At 43.4% G+C, this 18,402-nt stretch overlaps 1 protein-coding gene and 1 long non-coding RNA gene across 11 annotated transcripts in view; one reads left to right on the plus strand and one right to left on the minus strand.

Moving 5' to 3' along the window:
• CTNNA2 (catenin alpha 2) overlaps window positions 1–8,253 on the minus strand; it is a 933,346-nt gene extending 925,093 nt beyond the window's left edge. For 2 of the 4 annotated variants that reach the window (XM_072951561.1, XM_072951562.1), the window contains exon 1: window positions 8,046–8,238. The gene's annotated coding sequence lies outside the window, so the exon portion shown is untranslated. Of the gene's footprint in view, window positions 1–8,045 lie in introns of all 4 variants that reach the window. The other 2 variants (XM_072951563.1, XM_072951564.1) reach the window with 2 other exon arrangements.
• Window positions 8,254–8,581: 328 nt separating this feature from the next.
• Window positions 8,582–18,402, plus strand: part of LOC140690114 (uncharacterized) — a 38,211-nt gene continuing 28,390 nt past the window's right edge. For 4 of the 7 annotated variants that reach the window (XR_012065296.1, XR_012065295.1, XR_012065297.1 and 1 more), the window contains exons 1-2: window positions 8,582–8,670; window positions 14,386–14,473. This is a non-coding gene — a long non-coding RNA (uncharacterized lncRNA). Of the gene's footprint in view, window positions 8,671–9,577; window positions 9,717–14,385; window positions 14,474–16,528; window positions 16,757–18,402 lie in introns of those variants that run through there. The other 3 variants (XR_012065294.1, XR_012065298.1, XR_012065299.1) reach the window with 3 other exon arrangements.

Here is an 18,402-nt window from a genome sequence, read left to right on the forward strand (position 1 = left end):
CTTTCATTAAATATTTCTTCAGATCTTTTATTCATTTTTCAGTTGGATTGTTTGCCTTATTGAGATGCAAGAATTCTCTGCACAATTAGAACAATTAGTCCGTTCGCAGCTATATAGAGATAGATACACAAATGCAGCAAATCCTGTGTCCTCTGAAGAACAAAAGTTTCATTTTTTTTTAATTTTGATAAAGTCTAGTTTATCTTTCGCTTTTAATTGCATGATTAGTGCTTGCTGGGTACGATTTAAGACATCTTTGCCTAACCCCAAATCACAAAGATTTCCTCCTATAATTTCTTTTAGAAGTTTAAATACTCAAAAATTATAGACAAATCTCAAACACATACACAAGGAAAAAGGGAGACAAAAATGAGTACATTTCTATGATTCAATCTATAATCACTTCAGGAACAGGAAAAACTAAACCACGGAGGCAAGAAACAGATTAAGTAGAAGGGCATTTTTTAGGAAAATGGAAATACTCTGTATCTTGATTACAGTGGTGGTTACACAGGTACATTTACCAACACAACAGTATTTAAAATGGGTGTACTTTATTATACATATGAAATACACCTCAACAAATTTGTTTATTAGTGTAATGGGAATCTGGAGCTGGATTGGGTGTAAGACAGGTGCCTGCACAGTCCTATGGGATGAGATTTAGGGAATAAGCAAGACATTCTTAACCTTCGAGTACGTATAACTTCTTAAATAAATAAATATTGCCTAATTCTAAATTCATTAATGCCGTATAGTGTTTCAAAGACAGTTGCATTATCCAAACAAGTCAAACGTACGCTGGGCTAGTCCCTACATGGAGGTAGCCACCGACTTTATCCCCCGTCCAGGAACGATTTTAAAAAGAAGAGAGAGGGGAGGCTGGGGAGGTAAAAAAGGGACGGGTTCTTTAGTTCCCCCTTGGCCCAGAGACTCATGAAACTAAACCTGCAGGTTTCTTGGAGAAGGGAAAGCACATACCACTGAAGGTGTGAAGGTTTTCCTCACGCAGCAGTAGTTTATGTTTCAAAAGAAAAAAAAAATGGGACGCTGTAAGAAATAAATCATTATACCTTGAAATTTTAAGGAAAACTCACAAGTGTAACAGAAAAGAACAAATCTGACTCCATATTAGATCTGTTCCTTTGGCTTTAACCCTGTGCCCTGTTTTCTAGGCTCAGTCTTGCTGGCTCTGCACCTTTTGTAAAATAATGTTGCCTTTAGCCTGAAATAGACAGGAGAGCCTGTTCTCAAGGCTCTGACCTTAAAGGACATTAACACTTTTGCACTTATAAAAAGATGGTAAGTTGCAGAATAGAAAATAACATTTGTTTTGTTGGAGGTTTTACAGGGGCACCGTGACCTGACCCACGTGGACAGCTGCAGGAACAAAGAATTCCTACACCAAGAAGTTTGCAACAGCCGACCACACACCCTCCCCTTTTTAGTATAAAAAGAGCTTGAGTTCTGACTTGAGTAAGACGGTTCTCCAGGACATGAGTCGGCCATCTTCTCGGTCTGCCGGCTTTCCGAATAAAGTCGCTATTCCTTGCCCCAACACCTCATCTCCGGATTTATTGGCCTGTCGGGCAGCAGGCAGAACGAGTTTGGACACAGTAACACAAGCAGAATTATACGATTTTATAGCTAGAAGACACTGAATCATCTAGTCCAAGGCAATTAAAATACTGATGAAATAAATAAGCCTTGGAGGGTTTGAGGCTTGTTTAGTCATATAATTAGGGGGTCAAAAACCTTGAGAAAGGACCCAGGTGTCCTGATTTCTGATTCAGTTCTGTTATAAACTTACACTTTCTAGCCCAATGCTCTGCATGGAGCAGGCATTTAAAAAAAAAAAAAGCCTGTTGAATGAATTCACGTTAGGTAATGTGATTTTAAAAATACACAGAAGCGTAAGTGAATAGAGGGATAAATTTAGTTGCAGGCACTTTTCCCAATGAGTTCTGTATGTACTTCTTTATGCCGTTTCTGCATTTTAGAGAGGGGAAGAACATATTTTGTGAAATGACTCTGGCAGGCATCAATGCCTGAAGAAGGGTATGGAGGACAAGGATTGTGGGACGCCCTTCTTAGAAACAGCTGAGGACAATTAGCTCTTTCCAAGGTAGTTAAGGGACATTTCTACCTCCTTACTGAAAAAGGCACTAATGATGTTTAACAACTGCTTCCGGCCCTATGAATTTAAGATAAAGTCGGAAGACTGGATTCTCACCGAACTATTGTCTAGCCACAATAAAAATCAGATGAGAATGAACTGCACCCTGTACCTTACAGCTCAAAGCTCATAAGGTAGAAACAAGATAGAAACAAAATGACACACGGAGAACACCAAGACCCTTTGGCAATGTGTCAGAGAAACCGTAGATATGGTAACAGCTTGCCGACAGCCCCTCCCTCCCATGAGCGCACTGAAGGACTAGAACGCCTGAGAGTGAACTTCGCATGTCACAGGTCAAAAACCCACCAGAGGTCACGTACTGAAACCCCGCTCCCCCAACACTGGAATTTACACGTGCAACCCAGGAAGAGGCATCAAGGACAGGGGCTGCATAGAGAACTCCTGAACCTTACACTGAAATTTACACCCACCTCCCACACCCTCTCCCCACCCTCTTGCTCACTATTTCCAAAAAAAAAAAAGAAAAATTCAAAAGTTGATGGGGAGACGGATCTGATCTTTGCTTCCTGTCTCCTTAGTGGGCCACCCTGCGATAAAGCCTCTTCTCTCTGAACAAGTCCGTCGCCCTGGCATTTGGCCTCTCTGTTGCACAGCAGGCAGCCAGCCCACTTGCTTGGTTACGGGAACATCAAAGCCTCTGGCCACTTACGGAGCCATTGTGGTTTCTGAGTAGTTTGTGGGCAAACTGACATACCCCAATCAAGAATTCATGGCTTCAGTTGCAAAATATCAAGGTACCATTAAAAACAAAAAGATCCTTGGATTTACTGCAGATGTGTAATGAACAACATAAAAATGTTCATACATATGAAAACGTTAAACGTGTCCTTATTGAACGGGCAGTTAATAAATTTTTCAGCTCAGCGGGGAGGGTGTATCTCAGGGGTTGAGTGCAGGCTTAGCATGCACGAGGTCCTGGGTTCAATCCCCAGTACCTCCATTAAAAATAAATAAATAAATAAACCTAATTACCTCCCCCCAAACATACATACATACATACATAGAATATTTTAAAAATTGTTTCAGCTCAATAGATGAAACAAAATTAATTAATTTTCCCTCATCCTTACTCTACCTCTCCCTTAGGTTATACCTTAACTTGTAGAAAATACAATTGCTTATTTTTCACTCCCGTTAATGCACACTGTCTTCACATCCGAAAAATATTAGTCTAAGAATTGTATACACAGATACAGCCTTTAAATAAGAAGGAATAAAAGCCCTATAAAGAAGCTTTATAAGTTCAGACTATCACTGTGTTTTTTATAAAGCGTTACAAGTAATAATCTCAAACAGATTGCAGAATGCAGCTCTGTGGTGAGTTAGAATTCATCTCCAAGGTAAAAATACACTTATGAGGAAAATTAAAATGTCTAAAAGTAGTCTGTCAAAAATCACTGAAGCTTTAGTATGAAACTGACTAGAAGTGAGACATTTGAAAATGTTTTATTTAGGTATGCTAAATCTTTAAAAACATCAGAAATTGAGAAAACTCTCAAAACAGAAAATAAAAATGCTACAGTCTATTGTCTGTTAAACTTCTAGCTTCTGGAAAAACACTCATTGTTCACAATTACACATCTTAAGATAATATTCAAGAGACCAACTTTGTGTAGCATTAGAACTACAATATAATTATAAGAGGATTTTTACTGTTTTGGAGAAAGGAATGAAATTGTGCCTATCCATAAAAAATGGATTAAACGTGAGCACCACAGACACTCACTCTTGTAACCTGCAGGTCGGTTTTTCTGGAAATCCTTTTTTGATAAAAATAACCCAATTCAAATATAATTTATGCTTCTGGATAAATATTTGATGGATATACATTTCAAAATAGATAACAAACACCAACCATAAATAAAGGCACATCAACAGACGTAGCCAGTGAGCAACTATCACCCCACGCTGAGCAGACATTTAACTTGCTCAGCGCACAATCCTAGACAGATTCTCTGTTGTCACCATGCTCTAGCCTCCTGGTAACACCTGGAAGAGCATAACACGTTTGGAATCATTAATAATCTTGAACACCAACCAAAAAAAAAAAGAGAGAGAGAGACTGTGGGAATAAGGCAAAGTCAACAATGAAGCAAAAATAAAGTTCCTGGAAATACAATTGTCCTAACGATGACTAGCTTTCTATATAATAAAACAAAATCATCCTGGTTACTATTCTCCAAGATACGGTCCTGGAATACTCGTGGGTTCAAGCAAAACAAGACAAGGTCGTGACAATCATAATATTAAACCTTTTATTGTTTAGAAAGGTCAAGTTTCTCTTTGTCTTGAAGTTTGAAGAAAAGGCAGAAAGAATGCTCTGGGTCCTCACGGTGACACAGACTCTGAATTCCGTGCCTTGATGTGGGGCTTTGGGTGAGACAAAGAGCTCGAACAAGGTCCCTGAGGTGGCTGCACACTCCATGATGAAGTGGATCCTCCAACACAAGTGGTCTCGTCCCAAGTGACAGTGTAATTATTCCAACTGTACATATTTCATGCCTTTAACACCCCCCCCAGGACTCCAGTTATTCGTCTTCCCAGACACGGGGTGCTTCTTCCCTTTCGGCGACAGTTCCAGCCGTGGGACCCACACCGTGTGCAGTCCCTCCCAGAAGGCCGTGTCTGAGCCCTGGTGCTGCTCCTGAGGACAGTCTTCCTCTGGCTACGCACACATCTGTCCTCTTCAGCATCCCCCTAACCACCTAACTCGCTTTTCATGTCTTTCCATTAAATAACCATATACAGTCTTGGGCTGTTTCTAAGCCATTTCTCCTAATTATAAGAATGCTTCATACACACTTTGCTTACTCCAAGTACCGTGCTGAACGCATTTAACCCTTGAAGCAATCCCACGCATCGGGGTCTACCGTAATTCCCACTCTGTAGATGAGTTCAAAGACTCACATACTACACAAGGGCAGAACATTCTACGCCTTAAGGAGGGCAGGTGCCCGAATCTAAACCTCTCTTCAAAGGTCTTGTTCTTTGCCACTGTGGAATACGACCTCACACAAATGCCTGTTCTCCTCCACTAGGCTGTCAGCGAAGGTCAAAGAGAGAGTCTTGTGCTTCTTTTGGCTGCTTCATACACTTAGCTTCGGGTTGAGCAGTTTTCAGAGCTCTGAGAAAGGCACAGAGAATGTCCCCAAATATTTCCTTCAGGGTCTGTAAGACGTTCTATTGGGTCTTTATCTGTGCCACGCATTCTTTAAGGTCCAGTCAACTAAAGGCAGAAGCCTCTAGAAATTAAATTCTTCAGAGGAAGTTGGTCTTAATCTGTACACTGGATAACGATCAGAGTAGCAGGCTGGGTTTTCAAGACACTGGTTCTTCTTCTGTTTCATATTTTACTCAAGTCTCTCTCAAAATCTTGCTGTAAACAAATGCTATTTTCCTTTCTCTTCTTTAATAACCTCGTAAATGTTGTTTTCACTAAGTGGATGAATGTTTACAAAGGAGGCAAGTGAAAAGTATTTTACTTTTCATAGTAAGCACAGTATTAAAAACAGAGGCATACACCCACATGGCTCTGTGTAGCAAAACTGCAGTCAAAGAGGAGCAGGGCTGACTGTGGGGCTGCCTCCTCCCCACTCACACAACCATGAAGCGCCACCAGGAAAAAGCAGTCGAGATGTTGGGGAAAAGTCATGTGAAAGGAAGTGAGTATAAACCTATCCTATTATATTCACATACAATCACTACCAACGTCTTTCACTGGCTTCATGGCGTTCCAGGTAAATGAACACCACCACCACCACCACCACCACGAAAAAGCACGCCCCCCCCCCCGACAACTGTTAAGCCATGTAACCACCCACACACGGCACAGTTGACTGCAATTCTGCATCCGGATGTTGGTAACCCTGATAATTCAACCAAGCCTCTGCCACATGGCTTAAGCGTCAGCCAAGCCATTAATGGAATTGCATCCCTACCAAGGGGAGCTGGGGCAGGGGGTGGATCCATCATGCTTAACACCACACACTTCCCCACAACTGATTCAGATGATTAACTACGTCAGCTCTTCATCAAATCAGCACTCAATCACTTTGGAAGATAATTCTCTTCATCTCAACTCCTGCTTTACATTCCCATAAAATACAAACATGCATATTGCTCTGCTGGCATATAATAATTTAAATGAAGAGAAAGAAAAATCAATAATTTGCCCCACAGCATAGTTTTTTTTACTGGCAGCTTCACTGAATCTGCCATTAATTTCTGTCCCTCCCCATACACTCATCAAACATAAAACACAGCTATTCTACAAATATGAAGGTTTTTTTAAATTTTTTGTTTGTTTTTTTTTAAAGGAGACTATAGATAGAACAAAATACAGGCTTCTAAATACTCCATGTCTGAGTAATATCGTTTCTCAGATCTTTCAGAAATGAACACACTAAACACTCTGAGGCATGGCTGTCCCGCCATGGACGGATGAAGTTTTCAGCAGCAAGGCTTGCAAAAAAGGAACACGGCCAAACTGTCATTTACATATAATAGAAGGGGCTAGAGGGCAAGCGAAAGAGAGCAAACTACATCCTTCGGTGAAAATAAGGGGGGCAAAACCAACAGGAACTTGAAATTGTTAATAATGGCTGCAGGGCTCATTCAACTTCTCCACTGGTGCAAACCACAGAGTCACACCGTGTGCCTCTCTTCAGACACCTTCCCGATTTCTGTCAGGTGGAAGAGACGGGGTAAGGGTATCCGCTGACAGCTACCAAGCAGCGAATGCTACCAAAATGGGCTATTTACAAGCCTGCGGAGTATCACCTCATCACTCCAGACTGTCTACCGTCCTCCTCTAGAAGTTAACTCACGATGAACAGAGGTGCGTCCCCTCCACCCTTCTGCTCTCTGTTTTCCCACGTCAGCCCACCCTAGTGTTTTGTATGCTGACCAAAACATTCCATAAATAATGCCGTGGTGCACACACATTAAAGTTTGGAGCGTTTCTGCCTCCGAAGTAGACAGTGACAGGACTAAGGACACGAAGGTTCAACCCCAAGCCAAATGTGAGGCGGGTGGTTTGAAAATATCAACCCAAAGAGGCCTAGGGGGAAAGGACACAAGCGTCCACTGCCACCGCCCTCCCTGTCCCCTCCCCTCTTCCTCTCGTTCTCTTCCTCTCTTTTTTCCTGGTGGCTTCTCACAGAGACAATCAAAGCAGGGAAAGCTGGATTTTAAATTCGCGAGACAGACACTGGGAATATGTAATTCCCGGAAGGAAAAAAGGAAACTGCTACAGAGGGGCATGGGGCGGGGCGGGGGCGGTCTGGCAACATGTCTAAGTGACAACCCTCCCCGCCCCCACCCTAAAACAGCACCAACCCATAGATTCTTCCTCGACCCTCATCTCCTTCCAGTTCCCAGTACTCTGTCCAACTTGACCCTTAATCCAAATAACACGGAGATCCACAGGGCATCCACTGTACAAGAGTGTGTCTCTCAGTATTTGTGCCCAATTTGGAGGGGGAAGCCCCTGAATCCGGACAATTGTACCAGGCAAGGGATCTCCCACAGGGGAAAGGGTGAAGAAAGGGGGAAAAGAGAGATGGAGACCAGAGGAAAGGGAGCCAGAGCTGCTGCGCTCTGAGGCAAGGGGATGCAAGGAAGACAGGGAAGAAAGAAAGGGTGGGAAGGAAGTGGGGCTGGGAGAGAGGAAGAAAGGGATGAAAGAACGGCTGCAAGGGAGAAAGGAGGGGAGAGGAGAGAGGGATGTTGGGAAGGATGAGGGCGGGAGGGCTGGGGAGCGGAGAGGGAGGGGAGGACGGAGAGGATGGGAGGGAGGGAGGGAGGGAGGCAGGCAAGGATGGAGGATGCTTTGCCCGGGACTCACCTCTGTGGGTCGGTGGGAGTTTCTCGTTCTCCTCCTCTCTCTCGCCCGCTCCCCGCAGCTGGAGGGGCAGCCACAGAAGCGACTGGCGAGACGGCGGCGGGGACGAGGGCAGCAGCTGCTGCAGCCGCCTCTGGCCGAGGTGCGGCGTCGCCTGCTCCGCCCGCCGGCCCGGGTCTCCGCCTCACTCAGGGCTGGGAGCCAGCCGCTCCCCCTCCCCCCGCCCGCCCCGCGTCCTGCCCAAGCGCGAGCGGCAGCGGCCCGGATCGCCGCTAGGGGAAGCAGCCAGTGCGCAGGCGCGGCCGCCGGCTCGCTCGCGCGCCCCCGCGGCCCCCGCGGCTCCGCGGGGCTGGGGGAGGCCCGGGTGGGGGCGGGCGGGGGCGCACGCGGCCTGGGGGGCGCCGAGCCGGCGGGGCGGGGCGGGGCTGGGGAGGCGAGGCCGGCCGCGCCGCAGGTGGGGGGAGGGGCCGGCGGCGGCGGGGCCCGGCCGGAGGGCGCAGGTGCCGTGTCCATGACAACCGCGTTGCCCTGCGGGCGGGCCCGCGGTGAGCCGCCCGAGGACCGGACACCCACAGCGGGAGCGGTCCTGGGCGGGAAGGGGACGTGGGCTGCAGAGCAGGAAGGAAGGGTGAGCCCAGGAGGGCGCGTGGCAGGAGGAGGGCAGGGCCCTGGCGCAGCCGAGGTGGTGACTGACGCAGGAGGGAGGTTTGTTGGGACCTGGAGCGCCGAGAGCAGGGGGGGGTGGACTTTAAAAGGACCTGGAAGGGGATGGAGGTGTTAAAACAAATGAAACATTTGCTCGTTTCGCAAGCCTTTACTGAGTGCTGTCTCTGTAGGGGGCATTGTGGTTTATATCAAGGAATATAGCTGAGCCCCTAATTTGTACCAGGTACTCTACTTGGGCATTTTGAGATATCCAAAATGTTTAGTATACGGCGTTTGTCCTCGCGGGGGTTATATGTCAGTTACGGAACTTACACCGGGATTTCAGGGAGCGAATCCTCTGTTTACTACCGTCAAATGGGGTTTGATGGTGGTGGAATGTAAGGGTTACAAAAGTGCTAGATCCGAAAAAGGTGCACAGCTGTATCAGATGTGAGACGTAAGAGACAGTTACCTTTGTTCTGCCACAGTGCCAAGTGAATTTTTTTTTAATTTCAAGAGAGAAAAATAAAAACAAACAAACCTCTGGCAATTTGGTATGACAAATGATACTACATTCACAACATGCAAACTGGCCTCCCCCCCCCCCACCAGCATCAGTGTGTTTGTCACGCTGACCATGGTGCACGCATTTTTTACGCTTATTCTTCATTGGCAACGTCAGCTATGTTACATCCCCGTCTCATTCCCAAACTGGTATCTGCAATTGTTTTAAGATTGTGCCAAACTCATGTATCTTATTCACACTAGCCAGTGACTATAGACCAGTATCTCTGTCCATTACTCTTTCTCTCCCAATACCTTTTTGCCTTTCTTTGTCCTTGTCACCAGCACTTTGCCAATTCAAAAATTCCAGAGAGACAGTGGACAAGAGTCACCAGACGCAGGCTTAAAAAACCCACTAGTCTAGAAAGATATTTCAGGACCATGGACAGCGTTGTCGCGTGCGCCTCCCAGCGAGCTTTATCCTTTGGCTCAGCGTATGGAATCCTGAGAAGGATGCTAAAGAAGGTACAGGAAGTGCTTCAGGAAGTAATCGCCGAGTGCCAAGTGATTTGTGACAAAAGATAGGAACAGAGTGGAAAACGGAAAAAGCATACCGTGGACTGGAGCAAGTAGGAAGCAAGCAGGCCCAGCTAGTCTTTGAATAAAGAATGGGTAAGATTAGGGTTAGTTTAGCCAAGGATGTGCTTGAATAAAAATGGGGATACTTCATGCTACCGCAACACAGTATCTTCCTGCAGATGGAGGCCACCTCTGACTTTAAACGGTCCAATCATATGGAAAGGGTAAGAGTGGTTCTATGTACATGAAGTAGAATACTCTCTCAGGGAGGTTTTTGTTGTTGTTACTGATTTTTTCATTATCTAGTCAGGCTGGTGGGGGACACACTAAAAAAATATACAGGCCAAAGGGTTATCAGACCTCTCTTTAAATGTCGAGATCATGCATTTATAGCTGTGTGCATTGTTTTGAATTGGGCCTGAATTTCTAATTCTATATTTTAATTGGCAGTAGACAGACAGAGAAAGAAGAAAACCAATGTAGACAGGGTGCTATCTCGTCAAAATGAGATGCACCTCGTTCTTGTTTCATAGTGACTTTCAAAACGATTAGATATTGCTGAGAGAACTTTAAAAGTCATGTAAAATATTTATAAGGGTTTGTCCATGCAGTTACCTCAAATTAGAGTTAATAATAATAATAATAAAACGCATAAAAGCTATCCCTTATTTCTCAGGACCCTGATCTCCCTCACTGTTCCTTCAAAATGCACCAAACCATTGTCTGTCAGTCAGATAATGATAAGAAATTACTCAGGCGATGCAAGTAAGTCACCAGCAGGCAAATGGGCAGCTGAAAATTTTGTTCTCTTCCTCCCAAAATTTGCTTTTATATTTTGAGTGAAGGGGGAATCTCCAACCCTACCTACACTATGGAAACATCCGATTTGGATATTACTTTAGTCATAGTTATTTCTGTCTGATAAGAGTCTAAACATTCTTGTGTAAATAATGGCTATCATTTGATACTGAAAAGCTGTAATTTTATTTGTCCCCATTCCAAACCAAGAGGATAATTTTTTAACTTAATTTCTTTTGTTTTGAGACTGCTTGTGAGTCTGACTGTTTTCAATTTTCTTGATTTAAGTGTTGTCCTTCATTTCAATGACACAAACATACACAGCCCTAATAAAAACAAGCAGATTTTCCCTTCCCCCATTCATATTAAGGATTTACACCAAGGTAAGTAACAAATAAAAAGAGTATTGTTAAAAGTACATTATTGTACCAGTGGGGGAAAATACCATATGTAATGAAAACACTATTTAACCTGCAATAATATGACATATGTAGATTTTTAGAACAGACTCCAAACAAATGCGTGCAATCCTAAGTAAAATTTTCCCTAGCGCTCACACATTTTAAATACCAGGTCTCTACACACTGGGCCTCTCATTCAGTCTGGCAGTTCCTGAAATTTCTCTATCAAATCCTCCTGAGCAATTCACTTTTTAATAGACTTTATATTTTACAGTGGTTTAAATTCACAGCAAAATTGAGCAGAAGGTACCGAGAGTGTCCATTTACCTCCTGCAGCCACCCAGGCAAAACCTCCCCCCGCTGCTGACATCCTGTGCCACAGTGTTACACTTGTGAAGACCAGTGAATCTGTGGGGAGGCTATAGCTCAAGTGGTAGTGCAGCTTAAGTGGTAGAGGACGTGCTTGGCATGCACAAGGTCCTGGGTTCAATCCCCAGTCCCTCCTGTAAAAATTAGTAAAACTAATTACCTCCACCCCCACAAAAAAACTAAAACACCAAACAATGAACCTACATTGACATATCATTATCACTCAAAGTCTACAGTTTACACAATGGTTCACTCTTGGACTTGCTGTGGGTTTTGACAAATGTATAAATGACATGTATCCACCAATGTTTCCCAGAATCATTTCACTTTCCGAAAAATCCTCTACACTCTGTCTTTTCATCCTTCCCTCCCCCCAGGGCTTGGTGACCTCTGGTCTTTTTGCTGTATCCATCATTTTCTCTTTTCCTGAGCGGCAGATAGTGGGAAGCATACAGCATGTCGTCTTTTCAGATTGCCTTCCCCCACTTAGCAATATTCATCTAAGTTCCCTCCATGTCTTCGTGGCTTCATAGCTCATTTCTTTTTAGTGCTGAATAATAATATTCCGTTGTCTGGATATACCACAGTTTGTTAATCCATTCACCTACTCAAGGAAATCCTGGATGCTTCCAAATGCTGGCAATTATGAATAAAAATAATATAGAAATTTTACCTTCTTAATAACCTCCTAAGTACGTCAGACTTTGTCGTGGTACTTGTTGCATGTGATTAGCACCCCAGAATTTCTTAGATGATTCAGCCTGTTCTCACAAACCTTGCCACAGATTTCTTCTCTTGCCTAAAATATATCAGCCAGCGAAACTCTCACTTTTGTTGTTTTTATCTACTCCTTTCATTAAAAAAACCAACAATACTAAATAACTTGTTTTAGAATCCTTGTTTTCTACCTACTCTATCCACTCCCTTTTGCCAAACATATTTATTATTCATATCGCTAGGCAATTGTGTGTGTATCATGTAATGGTGTGTGTGCATGTTTTATGTTTGCAAATAAATACAAAGGGTGTTTTAGGAATCACGTGCATAAAATTTCTTCCTTTCACATTTTGAAACTTTCCAATTGCAATATTATATAGATAGAATGTGGTAAGCAGAATGATGGACCCCTGAAGATCTCCCCGCACCACTCCCTTGAACCTGTGAGCTGTTACATTACATGGCAAAGGGAATTTTACAGATATGATTAAGTTCAGGGGATTTAACAACGGGAGATGTTCCAGGATTATTTGGATGAGTTCCATATAATCACATGTGCTCTTAAAAGTGGACATTTCCTTGGCCAGAGTCAAAAGGTACATCTGAGAGATGGGGCCGAAACATCAGAGAGATTCCAAGCATGAAAGTAACTTGAACGGCTTTGCTGGATTTGAAGGGGGCTGGCAACCAGAAACTGAGGGCAGCTTCTGGAAGCTGAGAATGACCCCTGGACAGCAGCTGGCAACGAAACACACCTCAGTCCTACAACCCCAGGGAAATGAATTCTGCCAGCAACCTGAGCAAACCTAGAAATCAATCACTGTTCACCAGGGCCTCCAGGAGGGAACACAGACCTGCCAAAGCTTTGATATTGGTCTTGTGAGACTCTAAGCGGAGGAATCAGCTACCTCTCTTCACTTCGGAACTGCAGACATGTGAGATGAATGTGTCTTAAGTAGCTAAATTTGGGGGAATTTGTTAAGGAATTTGATAGAAATAGAAAGAATAGATAGAAAACTAATACAGAAAGATTCTATAACCACTTTATCTGCAGAAAAAAAAAGAGAGAGAGAGAGAGAGAAAGAAACTTCATTGGATGGCACTTACTAGTACCTGTAAGTTGCAGCCATAACCACATTTTGGTTTGTGATGTTGGGCAAAGTTGCTTAATGTCAGTCAAGCTTAGTTCCACAGTCTGAAAACGATGGCCATTTTTATCTGTGCTCCTGGCTTTGTTGTGAGAAATAACTGTCCATAAATAGATGTGCTCTTTAATTAATATTCCTAACATGAGTGAGGAAATGAATCAGACATTAAAATAAAACTACTCCTTGGTACATTTTGACCACTTTGGATCTGTTTCTATCATCTTTTATTTCCAAATGATCATTTAAAAGGAAAAAAAATAGCCTGTAATAAGTCTTAAACGAAACACATCACTCGCATCTTCAGATTCTGTAACAGACCCACGTTCCCTTAGAGAAAGCTGTGGAAACTGCTTAATAAGTTTCAAAAATTGTCTCATCTTACTGTCCACTGTTGCCCTGCAAGCGCATTTTTCTAAATTCTGTTCTAAGGAGGAAGAGTCTCAGTCTGAATTCTTTCAACAGCAAATGACTGCAATCCAACTTCAACTAGTTTGAGCCAAAGGGAAATTCTGGCTCACGTATCTGCGAAGTCCAGACTGTGACTCAGGGGGGCTCATCAAAAATATTAATCGTGGCGAAAGCTCTGATCGGCCTTGTGTTCATCTATGAACCAATGACTGTGACCAGAGGAGTGGGACCCCCCGGTTCATGTGCCCACTCCGGTGATCGTGTGCAGGAGGAGAAACACCAAGAAGACCTTGAGGAACAGCGTGGGGAAGCTTCCAGCACGAACCAAAAGTGTCGCTGCCCAGCACAGCCTTGGGAAGCTATTTTAAAGTGATCTCCACAGTTATATTTTATTGGCAGATGCTGGGTAAAATGCACTTTTAAGGTTTCCTCTGTGAATCCTTAGGATATGATAATGGGCATGAAGGTCACTTAGGAGAAAGATATCATATGTAGTGTTTCCCATACTTACTTGATCAGGGAACCCTGACCCAAAGCATCTCTTGTGATTAGAGGTTCTGAGAAATACACTTCGGGAAAAGCTAACCTTAGGTTTCGCCTCTCTCTGTGGTTCTTTGACTCTTATGGCTTCTTAATGAGCTTATTTCTGTTCTTCCTTGATTTTAAAAAGTCTGATCATCAATGCCATTTTTATTCTTATCAAGGAACATATAATTTTAAAACTCAAAAAGACTTCAGTGACAATCCTTCTTCTCCGGCTTCCGTGTTTTGCAGATGGAGAAACAGACTCAATGTGCTTCCCCCCCATAATCATGGAGCTGGTCAACCACTGTATGAATCGTCTGGACTAGGTTCTGCTGAGGTAACAAATAACCCTCGGAGGGCCATGTGATAGCTCTGTTTTGTGTAATTGTCCTTTTGAGACCCAAGCTGACTGCACAACCACTACCTGGATTCTAATTCAGCATCATTACACTGGGAAAGAAAGCAAGTCTGACCCAAGAATAACTTGTGCATCGGACCCAGACTTGTCCCATTACCCACGCAACTGCAAGGGACTCTGTAGTGCAAAAGTACCGCGAGCCTGCAAAGACAACGGAGCTGAATATGTGGCAGACAATCCTAATTGCCACAGAGGGAACCATGCTGGAGCAGGATTCTCTGACTTCACTTCTCTTTCCCCTTTTGATTTCCAAGTGTAGTTTGATGATGCGGGACAATACCCCTTACAGACGGTGCTCACGCTGAGGGCTGTGTTGAGGACTTTCCACATGTCGACTTATGAGGAGATCACTAATATTATCCACACTTTTTCAATGAGGAGTCAGCAACACAGGATGTTTTAAATAAGCACTGCCCCCCCGACTGTGACTTGAAAGGTGCCTCATATGTTTAAGGCTCTGGGTGGAATTCTTGCACCAGGTCATTGAGTTGGTAGGTGGTGGAAGTGAGTTTTTTGTCCATGCAGTCTTACTCCATGGCCCACAACGCTCTTCACAAGCTCTGCTCCCTCCGCACTGATGGGAGGAAAAAAAAAAACCTCCTTCCTACAATTCAAAACACCAAGTTCTTAGCTCAGTGATAAGGTGGCTGCAGCAGATTCATTTCTTTTTTTAACTTGTAACACATGCACCAAAATATGTTATAAAGGAGCTTTAGGAATTTAGAAATAAAATGACAAATACTCCATCAAACAGAATATTTAAACTGTCTGAGGAAAGTCTGCAGACCTTATTCAATATGCCAACACACTCACCCATGCACACGTGACTTTTCCTATTTTGTTTGAAAAAGTTCCCTGCCAATCAGAACAATAAAGGCCAGTGAACGAGCAGACCTCCAATTCTACAAATGCTGTTGTTCCAAGTGCCTGTTTGAATGGTGTATTATTATGATGTACTAACTGAAGGTTCAGACTCATCTTTGTACAAAACAAATATTCGAAAGCTTTGGCACATTGATTTATTCACCCATTCAAGGAACTTTTGACACGTGCCTGTGAAGAGACAGTCACAGTTCTCAATGTAGAGTTTTTAGATGAAAGACCCACTTTGAGCCATCAATGGTCTCGTAGTTTAACGAAGCAACCTGACAACGAGGGGAGTGCGGCATAATGGAATGAGAGCTTACGGAGCACACGCTTGGTGGTTGCCTGGTACCACCCCAGTCTGCTTCCATTGCCACAGCTCTGTACCCCTCCGCCGTGCAGCCCACGTGCTTTAGGCTGAGGTTAACCTCACCTCTGGCTCCGAGACCAGCGGGGAAATCCCGCTGACCTTGTCACTGACATCAGTTCAAAAGTCCACGACTAAGCTTAGTGTCCCATTTCATTCTCTGACCATCGAGTCTGATTTGGGAGCTAACCCATGACGGAACTTGTGCATATGGGACCAAAAGGAAGTTTCCAGTGGCTTTCAAGAAATAACTTTCCTTTCAGGAGAGTCAAAAGAAGAAATGTCTATGGTTCTTTGGGTTTTAAGTGGCATAAGGGTGTAAAGTAAGGAAATGACAGTCTTTTTAGGTATAGGAAGGAAAAATAAACCACTAAAGATAGTTCAAACAGAGAGTATTTAACTCAGGGAATTGATTACACTGGTGTCGGAAAGATTGAGATAGTGGTAGAAAAAAAAAAATGAAGTAAACCAAAGATTTAGCGACTTCAGGTAGCAACTGCTATTGCCGGAGTAGGGACAGTCAGGGAAGAGGTTGTTTTATCAAAACTGAAAAAAAAAAAAAAAAGAAAAAGAAGAAAATGACAATCACGCGGTGCTTCTCCTTATCGAGATGCAACTACTCTTTGCATAATGAGGGATATGCTCTCCTGTTCCCTAAAAATGGAAAACACAAAGTCCTACCACTTACAAACTGATCTGTGAGCTTTCATTCAGAGTCGCAAGTCCACTTGGATAGTCTGTTCCCTAAATATTAAACATTAAATTCAAATTTAGTCGTAAATTTAGACACTATCATTACTCCATCATTAAAAGGGAGAGAATAAGGAAATCAGTTAACTTTGAAAAGTATGCACGTGTAGGCTGCACTTTCGAACTCACATAACGAGCGCCTTCTTTTACCTACTGCCTATTCCATGTTTACTTTGCCTGCAGCCAGCATCTCAGCTAATATGCTCCTTCGCCTGGTGACGGTGAGTCAAAGTTTCATTCCTGAGGGTCTGTGTTTTTAGCGGAGCTGTCTCTTTGGGCTGTGTACACTCCCATTAACTTTTCTACTGGATACTTAAGTATTAAGGCGGAAACCGCCCTGGTTCCAGACATAATCTGCCTGTCTCCTCTAGAGGGGGGACCTCAGCATCTCCTTGGTGATCACGCCATAGATCACAGTAGCCCAGTATTCCAGGTGCCAGGCTTCACTTCCATTCCACTGAAAGAATTACGTCCCTGGTTAAGACAATTTTCATTATGGAATTAAGATCTCAAACCAACAGAACTCAAAGTTGTGTGTACGGGCAAATAGTGAGGTCCACTTCCCTTCTTAATTGATGGATTAAGAGTAAAACAATTGTATATGTGGTGTCCAGTAGAAGCTGATACTACACGGTGTAGGAAAATACCCCAATGTAAAAATTATTCTCTCTCATCTGGCACCGTATATCCAATAATCCAGCAAGACACTCTGTTTTTCTGTTAAGGCAGCTGCTTCTGAGCCAAGAAGTATATGGTAAAATCAGTGAATTTTATGACCCCATAGCTGGCTTCCTTTTGCTTTGAAATAAGTTCTTTGGTCAGAAGCAATATTGTATGGACTATCTCGATGGGGAGTTAGGCACTCCAAAAGTCTCCTGATATTGGTGCTGAAAGAGGCATTGGAAGCTGGAGAAGCAGATCCAATATCGAGAATAAGTTTCTGCTCCACTGAGGACAAAGTCATTTACCCTTTCAAGCTGGAAGAAGTCCAAAGCAATCAATCTGGTACCAGGTAGTTGGCTGGTCTCTCTAAGGAATGACGCCATTTCAGGGTCTAAGTCTGACCCTGTATAAAAACTCCTGGGCACTCAGCAGGGATATCTTTGTAAAAGAAAGGCCATATCGTTGAGCCCTTGCAAAACCTCTCTGCTACTTTGCAAACAAGCCCATTGATTAAACATTGGAGAGGTTGGAAAGTTCGTGTCTGGGTGACATCCACAGACTAGACCATCACGCAGCATCAAGGTACACAAGGTGTCTCTTGGCTTCTGCCACTCAAGGGTCCCATCATTTCTACTGAACTCAGGGAGCTTATTTCAAAGTTGGCTTTTTGTAACGTCAACCCCAGAGAACAAAGGACAGCCACCCCAAAACTCATTTTCTTTCATTTTATTGTGGGTATGTCCAAAAATATGCAAAATAAGAGGAATAGTATAATGAATCCATTATTAGCTTGAATAATTATCACTACACTGTGCAACCAATATGATTTAGAAAAGTCTTACAATTATTTCTGTGTATAAGTCATCTTTTGGGTAAGGAAGACTGGTTTGTCCTCATGAATGTAAAAATCGAACTCAAGTTTGTTACGCATCTATTACATAGGACCCATTGTCTGTATTGCCTGGAAACTGTGACAAATAAGAATAATATTGACAGTCTAGAAATGGAGATCGGTGGAAAGCACATAAGGAATGAATACGTGGTACACGTTTCAGTGTTGATGAAAGCCATGGAGAAAAATAAAGTGTGGTAAAGTGACGGAGAGAAACAGGGATTGGCAGAGGCTCTTAATGGGAGCATCAGGGAATTTCTGTCTGAGAAGGTGATGGATGACCGCAGATCTGAAAAAGTCTGTTAAGTGTGA

Source organism: Vicugna pacos, chromosome 28 (assembly GCF_048564905.1).
Source record: "Vicugna pacos chromosome 28, VicPac4, whole genome shotgun sequence".
Classification (NCBI taxonomy): Eukaryota; Metazoa; Chordata; class Mammalia; order Artiodactyla; family Camelidae; genus Vicugna; species Vicugna pacos.